Source organism: Canis lupus, chromosome 3 (genome assembly GCF_003254725.2).
Source record: "Canis lupus dingo isolate Sandy chromosome 3, ASM325472v2, whole genome shotgun sequence".
Taxonomy (NCBI): Eukaryota; Metazoa; Chordata; class Mammalia; order Carnivora; family Canidae; genus Canis; species Canis lupus.
In genome coordinates, this window is record NC_064245.1 from 11,407,455 (window position 1) to 11,430,863 (window position 23,409).

The 23,409-nt window shown below is 36.7% G+C and overlaps 2 long non-coding RNA genes across 4 annotated transcripts in view; one reads left to right on the forward strand and one right to left on the reverse strand.

The window, feature by feature from the left end:
* Positions 1–17,336, forward strand: part of LOC118354175 (uncharacterized) — a 55,603-nt gene extending 38,267 nt beyond the window's left edge. The window contains exons 2-3 of one of the 2 annotated variants that reach the window (XR_004814189.2): positions 15,175–15,260; positions 16,859–17,335. This is a non-coding gene — a long non-coding RNA (uncharacterized LOC118354175). Of the gene's footprint in view, positions 1–15,174; positions 15,261–16,858 lie in introns of both variants that reach the window. The other variant, XR_004814188.2, reaches the window with a different exon arrangement.
* The window catches only part of LOC118354174 (uncharacterized), a 217,411-nt gene that overhangs the window by 65,698 nt on the left and 128,304 nt on the right, over positions 1–23,409 (reverse strand). The gene's annotated exons all lie outside the window — the stretch shown is intronic.

The following is a 23,409-nucleotide window of genomic DNA, read 5'->3' on the forward strand; positions in this document are numbered from 1 at the left end:
TCCAATAGAAATAAGGTTGGGAAGTCAGGGTCCTTCTTGTTCACCAGGCAGTGTTTGTCACATAGACCTCAGTTCAACAACAGGTAAGAAGTAATGAATGGCAGGAGCCAAAGGACTCTCTGAGCACGGTTGCTGCTTCTGTAACTGGAGCTCCATGCTCTGTCATGCCGGTAACATTTTGACATAAAGTGAATCTCATATACATAACAGCCTAGGTGATCAAAATCAAATGCATCTCCTAGTACTTTATAGCAGAACTTCACAAGCCACATTTTGACAAGTTGCAAATATCACCAATATTTTTACCTGAGTGAGGAGTTGACCTATATGATGCAGTTGTTAGAGTGTGTTTTTAAAGAAAAAAAAATCCCAAAAATCTGTTCATTGGCCTGAGGTCTTTTTATTTAGTGGCAAGTAGTGAATTCGATATTAGGAAAATATAGTAGCAAATATCGGTGAGAGAAAGATGTGTTCTGGGGGGCAAAAGTAGGCATGTTACCCACACAAGATTTTGGAGACCTCAAATCCACAGGATGACAGGGTGATCATAGTCAAATATCATGTATCCTCAACATGTCAGTATTTCCACAGTGAAAACTAACCAGTAGGGATTGTTTATGCCATGATTGCTTGTCCCTCTTCGCGTGCTGTGTCACTGAAAATGTTTCAGGTTACATGCTTCTCTTACTAATACATGGCATCCTTTATTAGGTTCTCTCACATAAGGTTTGCTCCCCTAAAGGATTCTGCTGTTAACTTTCCTTCCTTTTGAACTGCATCTAAAATAAAGCTCGTTGAAATACTTTAATATTCTAGCTGGTTGGATTCTGAAGGAAAAACAGAAAATGTCTCTGTATAAGGACGGAATTATTTTTTTTAATTTTATATTCAGTGGAAAGAGTCAGATATTCAAAAATTATATTTTTGCTTTCAGGCTTGGACTTGATAGTTCATCACTTAAAACAAATTATTTACTCTTATAATTTGGTCACTATAATTTAGTCACTGCATAGAAGAATTCTATTTCACTGTCATATAACTATCATTCAGTTTTCTATGTTCTTCTACTAAAAACTTTTTAAATGCCATAGAATTTGTGACTAGTATGTTTAAATAAAATGTGGCATCTTAAAACAACAATGCCAACATCATGTAAGACTTACTTAATTATACCAATAGAATCTAAAAAGTAGGAGATACATAGGTGGGTAGAAGGAGAGTTGTTGATAGGTTTAAGTAGTTTTTCTGAGGTTAAATTATCATGATTTCTGCTTTAAGTTTTATTCAAGTGAGAGATGCTTCTGGCAAGGTTAAATGGTTGTGTCACAGACTTCTTTGAACTCATGCCTTTAATAATTTCCTTATACCTAAATTGTTATACCAAATGTGTTTTTATATGAATGAACATACATCCCTAAATAGTGGTTTTCAAAATTTAGTATGGTGCGGTAGTACTTTGTAAAATTGCAGATGTCCAATCCCCAATTGTAGAGTCAGATGGAGTAGCCGGAGGGTCAGGCTTCTAAAAATAAGCACTCTGGGTGATTCTGAGGCCAGTGACTCATACTCCATTTTGAGAAATCCTGCTGTAGGTGTTACTTTTGGAAGCAAGGAAAGTGATCCTAACCTTTTGATGATGCAATAGAGGGTCCCTGGGAATTGGGCCCAGGAAATCAGAAAAGCTGCTTTCAGAGAATGCCTTGCTCCCAAGTGTGACTTTGTTTCAGATATCCTCCCTCTCCAGAAGTTCTCTCCGGGATTAAAGGAAGGCTGCAGCTTTCTAATATTGTCAAGGCAACAGCTGCCCATTGGCTTTTGGCAATGGAGCCAACAGGCCCATTGAAGATCCTGACTTAGAGGTTCCAAAAAGATGACAGTATCCTCTCATATTTAATATAGAAGAGTTCAATTTTCCAGATGTCATGAAAAACTATATACATGTGGAAATTAAAATAGCTTCTTAAAGATACTTTGATTGCAGGAATTAGAATTGTGAGTAGATTCATCAAGGCAGAAATGTTTGCTTTCTTTGTTTCTGTCTCTGTGTTCAATGTCCCAGTGTTGCAGGAGCCCTGAACGCCTGCTGACTCTGCCAGAGATTTAGCAAGCGCTCTCCTGATTGGACCTCCCGTTTGTTCAGAAGCTCTACCTATCATTCAACAAGTATAAATGTTGTGGTGTAGGCATCAGTGTCACAGAAGGCAACAGAGCGGGGGCAAGTCAGAGTGTATGACCTAGAGAGGCGTTGGTTAGTTCGGCTGGGGTGTAGTTTAGGATGGGAGCTGGATGAAGCCAGTTGGGGACTCAGGCTCCCTATTTACCTACCACTTTTATCTAAGAGTAAAACAATGAAGTGAAGAATAGGATTGCCTATTATTTCCTTTTTCTTTTCCCTTGAGAAATTTTAATTTAATTTTTCAATATTAGGAAGCAATTTTCAATATGGGGGGGGGGACCTGGATGGCTCAGTTGATAGGGCATGGGCCTCTTGATCTCGGGGTTGTGAGTTCGAGCCCCACATTAGGTGTGGAGATGGCTTAAAAATAAAATATTAAAAAAAAAGCAACTAGGAAGAGAAAAGTGAATAATGGAAGAATAAAGGGGCCCCAGTAATGTTTTACCAAACTGTTGCAACTGTATCTGACAGCCTTCTGGGAAAAGGAGAAATCATAGCCCAGTTCTCTTTTTGGATCCAGTTCACCAGTGGTCTTATGTTTAAATTTCAATAGGTACGTTCTTTTGCCCTTTATTACAGGGTATATATTCACTATTCCTATAGGATTTTTGAAGGTAAGCAAAGCGTTAAATGAGGTGTTGAAACTGCAAATGCACACAGGCTTTTCAGTTCTTATTTAAAACCTACCCCATTGAAGCAGGCTCTTCTACATTCACTATAACATAAAGGAGAGAATTGAACTATTTCATTTGTCTGGCAATATCAGCTAGGAAGTTGGAGTTTTAAAGAAAAGGAAGTAATAGTCTTTCAGTCGAATTTTTACTGCTAGAGGATGGCCCAATAGAGTGTTTCCTCTTTCTTTTGAGCACAAAGAGCTAGGATTTAATTGCATTATAAACCATTTCATCAACATATCCTTGAAATAACAAGCATCCACATGCTTTGTTCTCTTCCTTCAATAATATGTCAGAGAGTCAGCTAATATTAAAGGGGGAAAAAAAAAAAGGTTTTGAGACGAAGAGGCAACCGGCAAGTTAATATTCCTAGAGAAATAGAAAGAGACCATCATAAATAGGATCAGATCTTTCTCTCTTTTGTCCTTTTCTCCTAGGGAGGAACTTGTTACAGAAATGAGATTGGTTCTTTTGTGGGATCTTCAACAGGCTCTAAAAGGATAAATGGAGCAATGGGTACTAATGCCGCACTGCCTCAATCTAAATCCAGTGTATTAGAGATAAAATGGAAGAAAATCTAGATGGACAGGAGTTTGGAGTTGGTCTCTGGCGTAAATACTTGGCTTAGAAGGGAGAAATTGAGGCCTGTGTTCTCATTCAGCTCAAGAGCAATCTGGGACAAATGTATAATGTCCATTCCCTTCCTTCCTGACCCCCAGGAAGAAGTCTCTTTGGAGGAATGTGTTCATTTATATTGTTACCACAGCAGAAATAGATCTAGTTCTTCCTAATATAAAAAAGAGTAGTGCCTTCTTTTTAACGCTCAAAGTCTCATCTCTGTTCTTTGTGGATCTTCACTGTTTAGCTGGAAAAATGCAGTGGTTAGACCTCAGGTTGTTCAGTAAGAAAGTTCCGTTGTCAGAGTTCTTTACTAATAGTGCCATCCAGCATCTGTTCTGTTAATGGCATCCTGGTTTATTGCACCCTTGGCTCCAAGCTTGGCCATTTAGTGTACAACATTGCTCAGATGCTCGTGATTCTTTCAGGGTCAGGCTTTGACCCAATCACAATGAAAGGATTTAACGAGATTCTTCCTAGGACTGCTGGGCTAGAGACAGTAGAGATTTTCTTCTGGTCTTGGCTAAGCATGGCTATGAGGCCAGATCTGCTGGAGACATTCCGACACCACAACAGGAGGGGATTGTTTGAGAATGGAGTCAACACAGAGGCATCTGGGTAAGGATAAAGAGAGGGAAACTCTATGCTGATGACATGGTGTGAGTTACTTGTTATGTTCCTTTTGGAATTAGCCTCTGCCTAGCTCTGGACATTTTAGTTATGGAAACTCATAAAGACCCTTTTCCCTTAAAATGGTTATATCTGGGTTTTCTGTCATTTGCCAAAAAATGAAGCCTAAAGGATACAAGTGAATTCTAATCCCAGCTCAGTCACTTGCTACTTGGTCACTTTGGACAAGTCACTTATCTTTTCTCAATATTACTTCTATTACTAGAAAAAAGGCACACTAAAATTACTCACTTGGTAAGATTTTTTGAAGTTTAAGTGAGGTTGTGCTTGTCAAGTGCCGGCCTATAATAAATGCTCAATAAGGGATCCCTGGGTGGCGCAGCGGTTTGGCGCCTGCCTTTGGCCCAGGGCGCGATCCTGGAGACCTGGGATCGAATCCCACATCGGGCTCCCGGTGCATGGAGCCTGCTTCTCCCTCTGCCTGTGTCTCTGCCTCTCTCTCTCTCTGTGACTATCATAAATAAATAAAAATTAAAAAAATGCTCAATAAATATTAACTATTGTTACCAGGCAAAAAATAAATTGTACCACAACAGTATTATCCAGGACAAAAACATATCTCCAAAACATTTTAAAGTTCGAGTGTCTTTCTTTTGTCAATATTACAGTTCCTTATAATGCTGAAGGGTTATTGTAGTCTAAATTTCATTCTTTCTTTCTCCTTATATATGATGGGGAGAACTAAATTCCTTGGGCCCAATAATTGCTACTTCCTAACTTCTCAGCTCACCCAGCATATGTGATGTTGACTTAATTGAAGTTTGTGGTAACAGAGAAATGGGCTAATAGAGAGGATCTTGAGAAATATGAAAATTTTCAAGATGATAGTATTAGAGGTTGACTAGTAGGCAATGATAATTAGCAAATATCAAAGTTCACTGATCAAAGTTCATCCAGAAAAGGTGAATTTCAATGTTGGTCATTGTCAACAGATGACCTAAACTAATGAAGGAGAATCAAGTGATAGAGGTGTTCTCTACTCAGAATTCTCTCTTCCACCATCTGTTCTTTGACTAGTCTTTCTCAGCTTTTACTTTTATGCAGATGATTCCCAGGTGTATCCCTCTAAGCTTTATCAATTTCCCAGACCCAGTCTGTCACATCTCCAGTCTCTTCCAAATCTCTGCTGGCTCTTTCCCTCCTTTCTGTACAAGAAGCCAAGTGGCTCAGACTTTTGGCCCAAAATATAATCTTAGTGTGTACTTTTGCACATTTGCCAATCCTGTAGATTCTCTCCCTTGCATCCATTGCTTTCTTTCAATTCTCTAGGTTAGTGTCCTAGATTAGGCCCTCATTGCTTTTTTAAATTTTTATTTTATTTATTTATTTGAGAGAGAGAGAGAGAGTATGTGTATAATTTGGGGGAGGGGCAGAGGAGGAGGGAGAAGCAGACTTCTAGCTGAGGAAGGAGCCAAAGGCAGATGCTTGCTTAACTGACTGAGCCACCTAGGCACTCTGATCCTCATTGCTTCTTGCTTTAGTTTCTAACTAGCTTCCTTGGATTCTTACCTTCCTTAGATCTGTCTAATTTACTGCCTTCCCTCCTTCCTTTTCTCTCTTTTTCCTTTATTTATCTCTTTTTATTTTATTACTTTCACATTTACATCTCCCAGAGAGCAATATCCATCCCCTCATCTCCCTTCCCAGGATTCACATTACCTTTGGAAGTAGCCTCCAAATTTTTGATCACATGGACCAAGTAAAATAAAAATATACTCGGGATCCCAAAACAGTGTTGCCAATTTTTATCTTGCCAACTAAGAACCTTAGCCATCTAGTCTTACCATCATTTCAAAATAGCAATTGCATTTGATTCCAAATATGGGAAACATACAATCCCATAATAAAGGAAAGACCTTTGCTTTGAATGCACTTTGTTTCATTAAAAAAAACAAAAACAAAAACAGAAACAAAACAAAAAAACTTACAAATTGACTTTCTTTTTCTTATTTCTCCCCAGTCTGGTGAACACTTAGACTTAAACCATCACTGGTCCATGGCCAGATTTTAGAAATTACTGGCCTACAGAATAAAGTAAGAATTCTAAGCATAGCATTTGAGACCCAATCCTATAGGAAGCTTTGGTTTGTGTAGGCAAAATACAGTTCTTTATTGTTTCACAAATACATTTTGAAAATTCTTTCTTCCATGCCTTGCACATTCTCTTTTACTAAATTACAAGCTTCTTAATTACTCCTCATTCTTCCCATTCAAGTTTTGAGGCGTCCTTACTGAGAACTAGCTCACATGCGGTCTTTCTTCCCATAGTGGTAATTCTCCCATATAATTAATCTCTTCTTTTGTTCTGGAAGTTTTTTACTTTTAATATTCCACTTGCCATGTGTTACAGTATTATTATGTATGCACAGTTTTCTCTATGGGGAGGAACTATGTCTTATATCCATTAATATGCTGCAGACTAAGTATCTGTGGAATTTGGGTAGAATCTGGGAATCTTATTTTTATAGGAAATGTAGTTTTCCGAAGATAGAAAAATAATATTGTTCATAGTGTCTCATTCAGGATCAGTGGTCTAGTGATGGAAAATATTCCTCTGCCAAAGGAGCAAGATACTCAAGAAGCCAGCCATCTGTTCCCAAAGAGCCAATAGAAAGGAGTAGGAAAAGGGAGAGTGACCCTCCCAAAGGAAGGGCAAGTTTAGAATCCTGTGGTTATTTCTGTCTGGTTGGCACTGAATAATGTGAGCTGATGGTTGGTGAGAAAGTCCTAACAGGGAGGCAGGTGGCCAGGTTTACCTAAACTGACTTGTACAGACCAACATTCCTATGCAGTCCTGCTTGCTGATTAGGAGAAATGCCAAGGTAAGTGTAGAAGGCTGACAGGAAGACAAACAAAAGTCAAGCCATGAGCAATGGAATTAAAACAGAACAAAGCACAACACCCTTTTCTGGCAATTCATTTGATTCCAACATATTTATTCCAAAGAGAAAAGTGCTTTGTCAGTCTGATTGGGAAAGAATTAGCAGCTTAGACGTGTGTGAATGATTTTCCTCCTCTCAAATTTCTTGACTCTATTTTCCTCCGCTAAATATTTCTTGACTCTGCTCTGGTTCACAAGTAACACTGTAGTGAGGCACAGAGGTAGGGAGAAAGAAAAAAAAATGTGCAAATCCCAAAAGAAATAAATTCAGAATTGAGCCCGTTTTCCCCCGACACACACACAAAATGCTAACTTTTCCAACTGCCATTGAATTGGAAGTCTGGTGGACTAATAAGAATGTCTACCTATCCATGCCTGTGTCATCTACCTTTCATCCGTCTATTTAATTACATGCTTGGTAAATGACTTGCACTTTCAGCCAGCTTGCTTTCCTTCACATTGAAATTCTATGATACCAGGAAGCTGCCACTATATTCATCTTTCTTGCGAAATACTCTAATTTGGCACCTGCTAATAGATATTGTGGCTGCCTAGAAAGTCCCAAATTTGTTGCATAGATTCTTAGAGGTGACTCTGTCTGACCAGCCTGCTACTGTATGAACTGGAAAGAATAAATCTGAGAAAATCCATAGCATTTATCTTGATTCGCCATTGTGGGAGCAGAAGGCTGTGTAACAGTAATGTTTACAGGCTGTGGTTTCAAATACTGTGGCATGCTTCATTGTGCTGGTGAAAAATATCGACCGTGAACATCATAATGAGTTGAGTAGGATCTGAACCATGTCAGACAATTGAAATTCTCACAGAGCACATGTTTTTACAGAGGCTGCAGAGCTTTGTTTCTAGATACCTTCCTTTTTATTGAATCAACAACTATATATAACATACATGCTTAGTCTTGCTTTTCCACATAAATCATTCAATGACTAGGGTTAATTGAAAAAGAAATACGAACTACGTTTCTAGAAAATGCCAAGACTGATCATTCTTACTTTGTTATTTGGAATTTGTATGCTAATCTCTAAGTGCATAAATATACATGTGGTTGGATTATAGCATGTGATTAGATTAATGCATTTTTTTCTGTCATAATAAGTGAAAGCAGAGCAGAGCCCAGGAAGAAAAGTATCCACTAACACTATTGGCTGACTAATTCATCTAGAGCCTGATCAGAGCAGTCTTCCCAAAGACTCAGGCAGGGCCTCATTGTTTTGTGTGAAGTTTTGCTTTAGTTCTCCGATATAATCCCCTCTCGGGGGTCACCTATCATCATCCAGTTAGTTAAGACAATGTGAACAATGAAGAGTTTCACTTCTCCAATCTTTCTGTCCATATGAGGTCTCTACTACACGTGATACTGCAAATTTCTTAAAGGGGAAATTTAGGAGTTGAGAAGTTCCTATTTGTTAGCATTTTAATGAACTTGGAATAATTTTCTTTTGGAAATACACTAAGTTATTTGTTATTAAGGACAGAATGTTTGTGCGTCTCCCCCACCTGTCAAAGTCACATGTTGAAGCTCTAACCTCCAGTGTGACTGTATTTGGAGATGGGACCTCTAAGGAAATAATTAGAGTTAAATGAAATCATGAGGGGGAAGAGTCATGATCTGATAGGTTTAGATAAAATCAGTATCTTTATTTTTTAATATTTTTAATTTTTTAAATTTAAATTCCATGAATTAACATACAATGTATTATTGGTTTCAGAGGTAGAGTTCAGTGATTCATCAGTCTTATATAATACCTAGTGCTCATTACATCACATGCCCTCCTTAATGTCCATCACCTAGTTACCCCAACCCTCCACCCCCCTACTTTCCAGAGACCCTCAGTTTGTTTCCTATGATTAAGAGTCTCTTACGGTTTATCTCCCTCTCTGATTTAATTGTCTCCCTCTCTTGTTTAATTTTTTCCTCTCTTCCCCTATGATCTTCTGTTTTGTTTCTTAAATTTCACATATGAGTGGGATCATATGATAATTGTCTTTCTCTGATGGATTTATTTCACTTAGCATAATACCCTCTAGTTCCATCCATGTCATTGCAAATGGCAAGATTTCATTTTTTTTTTTTTTGATGGCTGACTAGTATTCAACTTTTTGAGGAACCTCCATACTGTTTTCCAGAGTGGCTACACCAGCTTGCATTCTCACCAGTAGGGTAAGAGGGTTCTCCTTTCTCTGCATCCTCACCACATCTGCCATTTCCCGAGTTATTCATTTTAGCCATTCTGACTGGTGTGAGGTGGTATCTCATTGTGGTTTTGATTTGTATTTCCCTGACACCAAGGGATGGGAACAGACCTCAATATCATAAAAGCCATACATGAAAAGCCCACAGTGAATATCATTCTCAATGGAGAAAAACTGAGAGCTTTTCCCCTAAGGTCAGGAACACAGGAAGATTGTCCACTATCACCACAGCTATTCAACACAGTACTAGAAGTGCTAGTCTCAGCAATCAGACAACAAAAAGAAATAAAAGGCATCTGAATTGGAAAAGAAGTCAAACTCACTCTTTGTAGACAACATGATACTCTATATGGAAAACCCAAAAGGCCACATCTGAAAATTGCTAGAACTCATACAGGAATTCAGCAACCTGGCAGGATATAAAATCAATGCACAGAAATCAGTTGCATTTCTATGCACTAACAATGAGATAGAAGAAAGAGAAATTTTAAGGAGTTGGTCCCATTTACAATTTCACCCAAAACCATAAGATACTGAGGAATAAACCAAAGAGGCAAAGGATCTGTACCCAGAAAACCATAGAGAGAGAAAAAAAAAAAGAAAAAGAAAAAAGAAAACAATAGAGCAGTCATGAAAGAAATTGAAGAAGATGCAAAGAAATCGAAAAATGTTCCATGTTCATGGATTAGAAGAACAGATATTGTTAAAATGTCTATGCTACCTAGAGCAAAATATACATTCAGTGCAATTCCTATCAAAATACTCTCAACTTATTTCACAGAGTTGGAACAAATAATCCTAAAATTTGTATGGAACCAGAGAAGACCCCAAATAGCCAAAGGAATGTTGAAAAAGAAAACCAAAACTGGTGGCATCACAATTCTGGAGCTCAATCTGTATTACAAAGCTGTAATCATTAAGACAGAGTGGTACTGGGACAAAAAAAGACACCTAGATCAATGTAACAGAATAGAGAATCCAGAAATGGACCCTCAACTCTATGGTCAACTAATCTTTGACAAAGCAGGAAAAATATCCAGTGGAAAAAAGACGGTCTCTTCAACAAACGGTGCTGGAAAACCGGACAGCCACTTGCAGAAGAGTGAAATTGGACCATTCATTTCCTCACACACTACACAGAAAGCAACTCAAAATGGATGTGAGATCTAAATGTGAGACAGGAATCCATCAGAATCCTAGAGGAGAACACAGGAAGCAATCTCTGTGACCTTGGCCACAGCAAGTTCTTACTAGACACATCTCCAAAGGCAAGGGAAACAAGCAAAAATGAACTCTTAGGACTTGGTCAAGATAAAAAGCTTCTGCACAGCTAGGGAAATAGTCAACAAAATTAAAAGACAACCAATAGAATGGGAGAAGATATTTGCAAATGACATATCAGATAAAGGGCTAGTATCCAAGATGTATAAAGAACTTATTAAACTCAACACCCAAAGAACAAATAATCCAATCAAGAAATGGGCAGAAGACATGACCAGACATTTCTCCAAAGAGGACCTGCACATGGCCAACAGACATGTGAAAAATCCAGAGCGCTTGCTAGCTCTCTCTCTCTCTCTCCCTTTCTCTCCTTCTGTCTGCATAAATGTAGAATGAAGAGGTCCTGTGAGCACACAGCAAGAAGTGTGTGTTTTCTTTCTTCAGAAGAAAACCTATCTTGCTGGCACTGTGATTTTGGATTTCACAGCCTCCAGAGCTACGAGAAATAAACTTCTGTTATTTAAGCTACTCAATCTACGATATTTTGTTCTGGGGCCCCAGGCAGGCTCCTACACCCGTAAACTTGTATGAAATGTGAGAAAATAGGAAATTTAGGGACAAGGGTGGCTGTGGCACGTTATCAGTGTGGTAATTAAGATCTCAGACACTAGAGTCATTCAGAACAGCTTTCTCATTTTCCTTGTTTTGTCACCTCTCCAGACTTTAGTTTCTTCATTTGCATAATTGGAACAGTAATGGATTCTTCCTAATGAGACTGATCATTTGTGTAATAGAGTCACGGCAGGCCCTGAAGTGCTCAGTTAATATTAGCTATTATTACCATTACTATGAATGAAAATAGACAAAACATTGCGTCAATTTCATGTACCGAAAATGAACAGATGTGTTTATTATCTTTCATAAACTAAAATCACAAATGCTATACTCATAAAAGATTTGTTACAACTCTGATTTAATAGTACAAGTGAAACCAAGTTCTTCTTTTTCTTTTGGAATTGTATTGGTGGCAGAAATAGTTGATTTTTCTGCAATTTTTTAATAGTATACTAAAATGGCTTTTTTTTCCAGTGTAGGTCCGATGGTGTGGTAAGTACCTAATAACATATTCCTTATTCTGAAGAATAATTATCTGTTTTGATAGCAAGATATTTGCAAACTCATTGCAACTAACTTCTTGAAAGTGACACAAGTCACACAATAAACGGATAATCATTAAGGCATGTGGAGAACACCTATGTTCCAGTCAAAGCTGTTGGAACACTGATGTTGTGTTAGAAATGGGCAGAACCTGGGGAGGAAGGGTCCCCCCAGCCAGTCTAGCCCCATGGAAACGAGAAGCCTGCAGAGGTTTGGAATGTGGTACGTAAACTATAATAGTGACCAAACCTAGACTTTTGAAAGAATGGGGATAAGAAACCTTCTGGGTATCTGTCTACCGAGGCAATTGAGTTTCTTATTTCACGACTTGGCAAAATTATATTTGCTGTTAATAGAATCACGTGCAAAAGCCAGTAAAAGAGAAAAACCCAGCACATCCATCGTTTCCCGACTTGCAGAAAATTTGTGGTTGATGGTTAATCTAACACCCCAAAAAAACAGTTTTTGATAATGGGTCAGTGGCAGGAGCCCTGCCTTGGAGTCGTGGAATGTTTCCACCAAATTTTATTAGAGAATGCCTTTTCCTGAGAAACTAATTAATTAAGGAAAGACCAGACAAATAAACTGCTATCCTTCGGAACGGACAGGACTGCAGAGAAGGGCAGCCTGAAGACTAATGAATTACTTAGTCTCTTCCACTCGGAGACATGTCCTTTGATTAGTGTCCAGGGCTGTTTGCGAGGGGACCCACAGTTTATGGCTCTGTCCCTTTCTGAGCTTTGTAAGAGGTAAGACACATTGGTCAGTATTTCTCACAAACCAAGTGTATTTCTTCCAATTATCACAACTAAAATCGACACCAAGCAATTTAGAGGAGAAACTAATTTAACCTTCAAGCATTTCAAGGTGCTCTTTAAACTGCTTAATGTAGATCTCCGTATCACAATGATTGACAAAGAATTATCAGTGTCACCATAGGAACCAGAAGTGCTTTATACAGTCCTAAAAGGATCTGACACATTTTTCAAAAGACAGACCCCACTGTTACCACCTGCGGTTAAGAGGTTTCAGTTCTTTGGTGGCTCTTATCTCTAGCAGTCCTTGATCTTCATATTTTAAGGTGTGTTTCACTGGTGAGAGGAAGAAAACCCCTTTTCTATTGTTCAATAGTTTCCCTGTTTATCTCAGCCTTACAAATGACAGTTGAGGTGACTGCCTATCCCATTTGGTTTCATGGTGTGGCTCTAGTTCAAGACCCTTTGAATACTAACAGGCTGGCTAGAATGCTGCCAATGAGCCCAGACACTTCGTAGGGAGCGGAATTGAAAGCCAGAGTCCTATTATAAACACAAATGCTCCCTTTATGCTGAACTCTGGGCAGTTGGGACTTGGACAACAGTTGAAACCTTTGCCTTCAACCTTGAGAATAAAATCATGAGAGTAAGAAAGCAAAGGGCCTCTATTTCCTGGAGGCCATGATGTAGGATTCCAAAATGGATGTTTGCTTCTCTCCCATTCTCCCCGCCACCAAATGTGCAGGATCAGCTATGCTCTCCCATGAATTCAAAGAATCTTGTTACAAAAGGCAAATATTTTTCTTCGGGTGAGTAAATAAACATAACAAATCTGAGCAAATATCAATTCATAATTCCTTCGGTGCTACATTCCATGTGCTCTAAAGCTCTTTCTTGAGTTCGGGTAGAGAGGTTTACATTTTTTTTGTTGTTGTTCAGGCAGGTTTTTTGTTTGTTTGTTTGTTTTTTGCCTTTTTTTTTTTTTAAATACATGAATTAAAGCAATAAATTAACTAGACTGAGGTTGGGTGAGTCTAAATAATTAGTCTACAGCCATCCTAAGTCTGACTTAGGTTTTTTTGACTAATGCTGCTTATCAGCTTCATTTGGTCACCAGCATGGGCAAACATCCCCCTGACGTGGGAAGTGACTCAGAAGTCAGAATTATTCAGACTATGTTGCTCAGTGACACCAGTCTCTCTCTTTTGTTCTGAAAAATTCCAACCCTCCAGAAATGTTGAAAGAATAGCACAATGAACACTCATAGAACTCTTTACTTAAATTCACAAATGGTTAAATTGATAACATTTGTGTGCTCTTTATTATCTATCATCTATCTATTATCTATCTATCTATCTATCTATCTATCTATCTATTATTTATCTACATAAATATATATCCTTTCTGATCTCCTTTTTTCTTTGAGCCATTTGAAAATAAAGTTAACATCATGTTACTCCTCTTCTAAATATCTCAGTATTAGTCATCTAAGAACAGACATTTTCCTACATTATCACAATGCCATTTTCATTCCCAAGAATTTAAAAAATGATGTAATACACAACAATTTCTTAGATAGAATACAGATTAAAATTTTTTAATTATCCTTTCAATGTCCTTTATAGCTTTTCAAAATCCAGTCAATGTTCATGTATTACTTTTAGTTGTGATATATTTTTAGCCTTCCTTAATTTGAAATCACTTTCTACAAAAAAATTTTATTTATTTATTTATTTAGAAAGAGAGAGAGCAGAAAGAGGAGAGCCAGAGGGGGAGAGAGAGAGAGAATCTCAAGCAGAGAATTATAAAGATTAACCAGATAAAGGGGCAATTTTATTAATATAAATTTATTTTATAATTTCAAAATTATAGCAAACAAAAATACCAATTTTGTAAAAGCAGATTATTGTGAAGTGTCAAGATGTTTTTAATAAACCATTCTGGAAGCCTGAAAGTGATGTAAATGACGTTTGTTTGTTTGTTTGTTTGTTTGTTTTGAGTTTAAAAATATAACAATATTTTTAAAATAGCTTGTATTCCTTATCAATAAATGTGATAGATTACGAGTAATCTAAACCTAAAATGATGGTTAGAGCTAATTATAATTTAATGTTATCAATGTGTTATGAATTTGCTTGTTCTTGGGAAAGTGACATAAGCAGATATACCTCAGTTTTGCCTGGCATATAATTCAACATAAACCATATTTGTTGCCATAAAAATGTATAGTTTTTGTTTGGATCAACTGCTATAGGCCTGATTTTGAATAAGATTAATATAGAAATAACTATTCTTGTTCAGCACCATATTCAAATGTATATGAAAAAAATACATGTAAGCTTCACATAAAAGTACTGGACCAGGTAGCACTGATGAAGGGCTTAAAGGTTTCTGATGTGTTAAAGCCAGAGTCCTGTGATGGACCACAGGCCTCTATTCTTTCCTTAGCCTCTTTTCTTTCTATTTTCCTCTTGATTCAGCCCACCAGGCATGCTCCATGCTTCACAAGGATTTTTTCTGTTTCTGTTTATTCCTGAATTCTGAGACCTGAGAATTGTTCTCAACATATAATATGCACTCTGGAAATATTTGTTAAATTAGTAAATACTATACTTTAAAATAAAGATATGCGTGTTTTATATATAAAATATATAGTATTTATTTTAAAAAGTGAAATTCATGTCAAATGTTTGCAAACTCTCTTGAAGGGCTAAGTAGAACCCTAGGGTTTTACAAGCTTAGTTTGAAACCAATTGCTAAAGTCTTTATTCTTCCCCTTATTTCTAGAAATTGAGGGTCACGTAGAAAGCCCAGGAGTGAGGTGAGGAAAGCAAACTTGTGACATCCTTCTAACCTGTTTCTTTCAACAAAAGGTATCACAAAATATGTCACTGCTATATATCAATATTCTCACCTGTTTGATTCCATTCTAAATATAAATAAAAATTATAAAACCACCTTATTTCTCCCTCTAATACAACTTAAAGCTGCATTATTAAGAAATTATAGAACAGTTCCCTTCCTAAGCTTTATGCAGATTATTAGAACTGGAGTGGCTTTTAGTCATCATCAAATACAGATGCCTCATTTCCAGGTTAGACGACAGGTCTCGAGAAGTTGCATCTTGCTCTGAATCATCTAGCCAATGAGTAGAAACCAACCAAGATTAAAACCAGTGTTTTTGGAGCACAGTTGAATTCTCTCTTCAATATGTTAATGAAATGACATGCTCTGGTTTTATAACAACATGGAGCCATTTAAAAATAGAACAATAGTATAGTGGCTCATCCCTTCATAAAAAGGGCTGGCTTAGAGAAAGGATCACACTAAAAGGACACGTTCAGGTGTCCTCCTGCACTGAAAGGCCAGTCTTCTATCTAGTCTGTTCAGATGAAGAGTCCAAGAACCCACTCAAACACTATTTTCATCACCCTTGTATTCAGATTCACTGAAGAACTTGGCATTCTTTAAAAGAAAATTTTTTGTCAAGGAATAGGGAGGTACACCAAACTTGTAAGAAGAATTGGACTTAAAAAAGGGGAATATCATTCAATTTTCTTTTTGTTGCACCAGTGAAAGCAATACTGACAAGATAGAATCAACAGTATGCCAGCTGATAAGTTCTCTGATGTCCTCCAATATAATATTTGCATTGTAGAAGAGAGCTTCAAAGCAGGTAAAAATGTGGAGGAGATCTGAATATAATCATGTTTAAGAGCAGTTTTGAAGATTAAATACTTTCTGGTTTTCAGAGTCTCATTAGTTTCGTTTTTCAAAATATGTAGGTAAGGAAATATGAATGTGGCTTTTCATCAGTGGAAAATCATTATGAAATTGTATTGGAAAAAATCAATTTTTAAATTTTTTTCCAGGCAGCCCGGGTGGCTCAGCAGTTTAGCGCCACCTTCAGCCCAGGGCCTGATCCTGGAGACCCGGGATCGAGTCCCACGTCTGGCTCCCTGCGTGGAGCCTGCTTCTCCCTCTGCCTGTGTCTCTGCCTCTCTTCTCTCTCTGTGTGTGTCTCTCATGAATGAATAAATAAAATCTTAAAAATAAAATAAAATAAATTTTTTCCCAATACATTCAGATCCAGAAAATTATTTAATGTTATAAAACCCATATTTAAATATCCAAATAATTTGTAGAAAAGCTAAAATAAAAAAAGAACTTCAAATGAAGTGTAAGTTTGTGAAGATTTGTCTTCTCCATATATTATCCTGCCATAAACCTTTCTAGGGTGAGAAGGAGAGCCTCAGACCAGGAGGGCTGTGGGAGAATGTAATGGTACCCGCATCTGTGGAGTACATACCCAGACTTGGTCTTTCTCTGTGTCATTAGCCAACATCTTGTGAAATATAAATAAAAATGCATTTTTGCTTATGTACACTTAAGTAATATTAATGTTTTCAAGTTTGTTCATTTAAAATACTATTTTTATTTTACCTTTGTTTTTTTCTATTTTTTCCCCTAGGGATTAAAAACGATGCACAAGAATATACTAGTGATATGAAGAATGTAACAATATGGGAGGATAAAGAGTAAACTAAATACTTCCTTCTGGATTCTGTTTTCTGTCCAACCCCACCCCTGTCCTCAAACCTCTTCACTCTTACATCATACTCAGAAGCAAATCTCTGGAATGGCTTTGTTTTTAGTTCCAGTGGTTGAATTTTGAAATGGAAGGGAGAATGGAGAAATAGTAAAACAGACTATTAGAAGTCTAGATTCACATAGATGCTTAGTATTCCCACTAGAACTATTGGCCTGCCTTTGAAAGTACAAAATCATAAAACAACTTTGGAAAATCATATTGTATAATATACTGAAGTTGACCTAGCCATTCCCTATAAAAACTTTGGGATTAGAAATGAGACAAGAATTCTTGTACTCATCACTTCTATTCAACTTTATATTATAGTTCTAGCTAGAGAAATAAGCTTTAAAAAAGAAAGTGTCATTGGAAAATAATAAATTAAATTGTCACTATTAGTGGATGTTGCATTTCTTCATATAGAAAATCTCGTCTATAGATATGGTTAGTATAAAAACAATCAGTTTTATTTCAAACCAATTTAAATGTCCTTTATAAAAAGCATCAAGAAGTATTAGGCAAATCTTCAAAAAAGAAAACTAAAAAACATTAAGATGATCATAGACTGAAATATGTGGAAGAATGTTCATCGATGAAGACTCAATACTTTGAAGATATCAATTTCCCCTAAATGAATCTATAGACTCATTGCATTTTCACTCAAAATCTCAGTTTTTTTTTCTGTGTGTGTATGTAAATTAAAAAGCTGATTCTACAATTTATATGCTGAATCAGAGAGCCCCAAAGAGCCAAGACAATCTTTAAAGAAGGACAAAGCTGAGAAATGCAAACTACTGAATATCAAGGCTTAACATGAAGTTAGAACAATTAAGACATTGACCTTGTACAAATTATACCCGAAAACCCACTGTAAATAAATAGAAAAACCAGAAAGATTCGCACACAGATGTTATGTGACACAGTCAGCACAGCAGAGCAGTGGGGAAAGAACTGTTCTTTCAATGAGGTGCTGGGTATATTCAATATCTGTGCACAGTGGGGGCGGGAACTTGACAAGCTCATCTCCTCTCACCCTACACAGCACACAGAGCAATTCCAGGTGGATTGTAATTATAATTGTGGAAGGCTAAGAAAGATGGCATTTGCCAGATAATATACAAGAGTGTATTTTTGACCCTAGGATAATCATAGATTTCTTAAACTCAGTTGCAAAAATCACTAACCATAAGGGGGTAAGATTGATAAATTAAAATATATTGAAATTAGAAACAGCCACCAAAACATCCTTTTCATAGACTGAACAGGTAAGCCATTGTCCATGTTTTAAAAAATCAAGATCTGTGAATGTTTTTATTCCCTAAACACCTCTTTTGTTTATTTTTTTTAGACAGGATCATCTCTTACATTTATTGGCAAATGTTAATTATGTTAATTTTTAAACGGTTTCCATTTTTTCACAGATTTTCATGTTTCTGTTTGCAGAGTTTCTTCCTTTCATTATGTTTGGGTTTTGTAAATGCTAGGATTGTTGCATGTTCATTTCACACTGGCATTTAAAACTTCCTGATTTCCCATTTGTCAATGAAGGTTCTGATTACAGCAACTTCCCTCTCGCTATCGTGAAAGAAGATAAGTTTCTGCCTCCTGGATGGGAAGGGCAGGTGGGGTGTCTTTTCATTTTGTGAGTTTGCCCTGTATCTGGTAAATACCATGAATCTGGCGATTTCCTTTGCCTCTGCAACCCCATTTCCTGCATTCATTGCTTTAGTCCAGAAGTAAATGCTACTCTTTACTTCTCAACTATTCACCATAAGCAGAAGTGGAGAAAAGGGCTGCCCTACCATGTTGCTAAATTCATCTTCCCCAGTTCTCTTGGTGATCACCACCAAGCCCTGTCCACTGTTTGGATCTGTGTCCTCTTCATTTGGAGCATCCTTCAAATTTCATAGAATTCTTCTACTTTCCATGTTTCAGCCTATGCTTTCTCCAATCTTCATGGCTGGTCTCAGGGCACGTTACCTACGTGGTCCCACAGGGCCTGGCACTCAGAAGAGCCTTCTGCTAAGTTTAACGTTGCCATCTTGAAATTCTTAACGATTTTTAAACAAGGTGCTGGATTTTCATTTTGCACTGGGACTTCTCAAACATGTAGCTGGGCCTGTCTAATATGGCTTTCATCACAATCTTGATTCCTTAATTGGTTTTAGGATTCCTCAAACATTTTCTTCTGCTATAGTATTTTTTCCTACATCCAACGCAATTATATATTTTTTTATTTTGTAAGCTGCATGGAGGTATAAAATGCACTTGTTTTAAGTGTACGGTATAATGAGTATTACTCAGCTTACAGAGTTATGGAAGCAACCACCACTACAATCAAGTTCCAAAACATACCCAGCACTCCACACAGATTTCATGTGCCCATTTCTACTTACTTCCTGTTCTCATCACCAGCCCTGCACTTTTTATATTTTAAAGGAATTTTTAAAAAATATATAAATTCTTAGTGTGTGTGCATGCATGTGTGTCTCGATGCTAAATTTTTCATCAAGAAAGTTGAAGAACTTTGAAAGAAATGATAGTCTCCAAAGAAGGAATATGTGAAACTATCAATCTGAGCAACCAGTCATCTTTCTTCTCATTTTCTCTCTAATAGGTAATTAATGAGAGGCCATTTTGTGTGAACTTATGTCTGGTGACAAGATAGTGAATAGAATTTGTTTAGAGTTAGGAAGTCCTACCTAAAGAAAACCTTTTTGCTTTTGTTTTCTTTTGGATTATAAAAATTTATTTGAAAATAATGACCATACTACTTAAAATCATAAACTGGCTCATTGGTAAACTCAATAAAACAATAATTAGAGACACATTATACCAAGCAGACTTTTCATTCTTCTTTTGCTTTTAATTTGTATAAAGTATTTACTTGTTCTGATTATAAAACTCCTAAATGGCTAAATTTATAGATATGCACAAAATAGAATGATATAGAGAATAAAACAAAATTTCCAATTATTTTAATACTGCATCACATTTTCTTTGCATATATGTGTTTATCTGTGGGCTTTTTGTTTGTTTGTTTTAATGTGGGATCATAATTCATATAATTTTTTCCTTGTTTCCTATGTATTGATCATTTATACACATTCATAAATACTCTTTAAAAACATAATTTATCTGTGTGAGTGGCAGTAACCTTGGACAATGAAAGAGCCTAGGAGTAGTGTGTTTAATACTGTTCTAAACATGAGAGTCATTACACATATTTGTGATTCAAATCTTTTTAGATGGCTCTATAGCAAGGAGCCTGACACAAGGTGATAAAAATTCTTTTGTAGGCCACCCCATTATGGGACTCTAGTGATGAAGAAGGCTAGAGAAGGTAAAAAATCTTTTTAACTAATTTACTTAGGCAACTTCCATTTCTTAAATATGATTGCTTTCTATGTATTTCTCTCTCTCTCTCTTTCTCTCTTTTGATATGGTTCCATTTATTTGAAATGTCCATAATAGGCAAATCCATAGAGACAGCAAATAGATTTAGTGGCTTCTAGGGACAGGGGGATGGGAAATGCCTGGTAATAGGTAAAGGGTTTCCTTTGGGGGATGAAGAAAATGTTCTAGAATCAGTTGGTTGTACATTGTAAATAAACTTTCCACATCATGCAGTTGTATATTTTTAAAAGGTGAATTTGGTAGAATATGAATTATATATGTAATTCTTAACATATTTACATCGTACTGTTTATTTGTATGTTTCTGCTCCCAAGAAATTGTTATTCTATAAAGGTGAGATCTACACTCAATGCAATTCCTAACACATGGTAGGTGATCAATAGAAATTCACTAGTAAAAGAATAAGGGAGAGATGCAAACTAAGTACTGTTTTTGTTCTTAATCACGATTTTGGTCCCTGAATAAGCCCGCTAATCTCCCTCAATGCAGAAAGCAGAAAGATATAGAATCTAATTAGATAAGTCCTATAAAGACATATCACATCACTTGGCAAGGTGCCTGGCACATAATAAGCACTCTATAAATAAAGACATTATTATTAAAAAAATAATCTGTCTCCATATAGTCAGAAGCCTGAGCTCCCAGCCCTGGAGGCCAGGAACAAGCCACAGTTACAAATGGGTAGCAATTGTGGCACCCACACCCAGGGATGGGGACAGGCACAGGCCTTTTCTAGTCTGGTTTGTCCAATTGGAGACTTGCTTGGAGTACCCCTCGGGCCACCCTTCGTGTCATCTGCAGATATATTATTGAACATTGTAGCTCAGTCCTGTCAGTCTAAATTACATTAGGAGGATTAGGAGATGCTCTGCGAGGAGAAAACAGGATTTGGCAATTTGATTTCAGGAAGACTTGAAAGGTCAGAGATGGAAGGCCAAGGTGGAATAAAAAGGGCTTTGAGCTTCTGCAGTGAGAAGCGCCAATCAGAGCAAGAATGGCAGTTATGGTTGCTTAGGAGTGATGTCTTCCGTAAGAATCGTCAACAAGACAGAGTTTTGTCTATTTGAGAGGGCAGAAGATACACCAAAGTATTTAAAAGGAACTTTTTGTTGTTGTTGTTGTTGTTAAATTTGTTGTTGTCATGTGATTTCTAATTAAAATAGTATTTTTGGCCCATCCAAAACAATTTTCCTTATTTAGCAATACAAAAAAGTTCTTCTAATTTCCCCATAGTGTTTTTCATTACATTTTTGTTAAATTTTATCCAAAGCCGCTTTTAAAAACAGTGCTAAAATTTTTATGCTTTAAATAAAATCTGTGTCCTTCTTATAAGCAGTTATGTAAGAAGTTAATGAAATACACGTATATATGTGAGTTTTCCTAGGAAACATTTTTACACATAGTCGCTTGTTTATTTTACAACCAGTTTTCCTGTGATGTTTTGTTGGTTGTTTACAGAGAAAAGGTTTTGTTAAAAGCCAAATATAGTTCTAAATAAATAGACCTGAGCCTGAAATAAAACCCTTTATTCTTGTTCATTAAGTGGTTATTATTACGTGTTTGGTGTCTGACCCTGGATGAGTTACCCAATATTCTGAGCTGTAGTTTCCTATAAAATCTATAAAGTGAAAATAATAGTATTCTGTTTACAGAGTTCTTGTGAGGGTTAAATGTGAAAATGAACGTTAAGTGTTAAGCATAAGACTTGGTTGGTGCATAGTAAATGCTCAATAAATAGTTCAAAAATTTGTTTGAGTGTGTGAATGTGAGAAAGCAGTTCAGCAGGCATTGCTTTTCTGACAGATTATGTTTATATGACTGTGCAGGAAGATCGTAAACATCTGTGCCTTGGTTACTATTGTCCTGATTTATTTAACCATTTGGATTTTGTCAACTATTTTCAACTAATCAGACCCAGGCAATGCTGTCTATGCTGCACAGATGGTTTCTTCAATCCATCAGCCATGCCTGGGTGTGGCAATGCTGGGACTGGGCACATTAAAAGTTAGAGGCGAGGTAATTTGAGCTTTCGAATCATGAGACTCCTGGAATGTTTTTAAACTCCTCTGTGCTTCACCTCTGATACTGGAAAAGTTGATCTTTCTAGATATATATACTTCTACAGAGTCAATACCATCCGGGCTGCCTGATTCATTAGGGAATATTCTGAGTCTGTGACAGGAAGGAAGCAGGCTAGAAAGGTGGAGAGAATTAACACAATTTAACGTCTGCTTCACTGCTCTTTTTTATTCCTATAATATTAAGAAAATGTAGAGGTAAGAGCAGAAGTTTTGACCTACCCACAGAAGTGTGATATCTCCATTGTAAACAAATCAGAAAACACAGAGAACAGGAAGAACAATTTCTCATAATCCTCCCACTCAATGATAACTACCTTTGACATTTTGATTACATTCTTCATCGTGATTATTTATGTACATATATGCACACATATGTGCATATATACCCATGTACACATAGAGATGCGTATTTTGCAAAAAAATGGAATCACACTGGAAAGTATTTTGTCACCTGCTTTTTCCCACTTTGTGAGATATTCCTAAAATTCTTTACATCATTTTAGTGTTTTTCTTCATGATTCTTTTAAATGGATGTAAACAATCCGCCACAGAAATGAAACGCTATTTCCTTAATTTCCTAATTTTTGAGAGTTAGTTTCCAATCTCACTGCCACTAGATAATGACCATTAAACAGCTTTTGGCTAAAAGAGAAAATTTTGCAAGGAATTGAGGGAGTAGCATATCCAACCTATTGTAGCATGGTAATAAAATTACTGTATTTGAAATCACTTACCAGCATTAGAGAACAACAAAAGAGAATAAAAACAAGTTCCTAAGACAAAATGCATAAAAAAACAGAAGCTACAAGCTTCACGGAATAGAGAGAAGAGAGAATATGAATGCACGCTGAGTTTCTCTGTACAGACAATTCTCACTTTGCACAGGAATGCAGGACTGTGAAAGCAACCATGCAGACTCAAACTGTGCAAAGT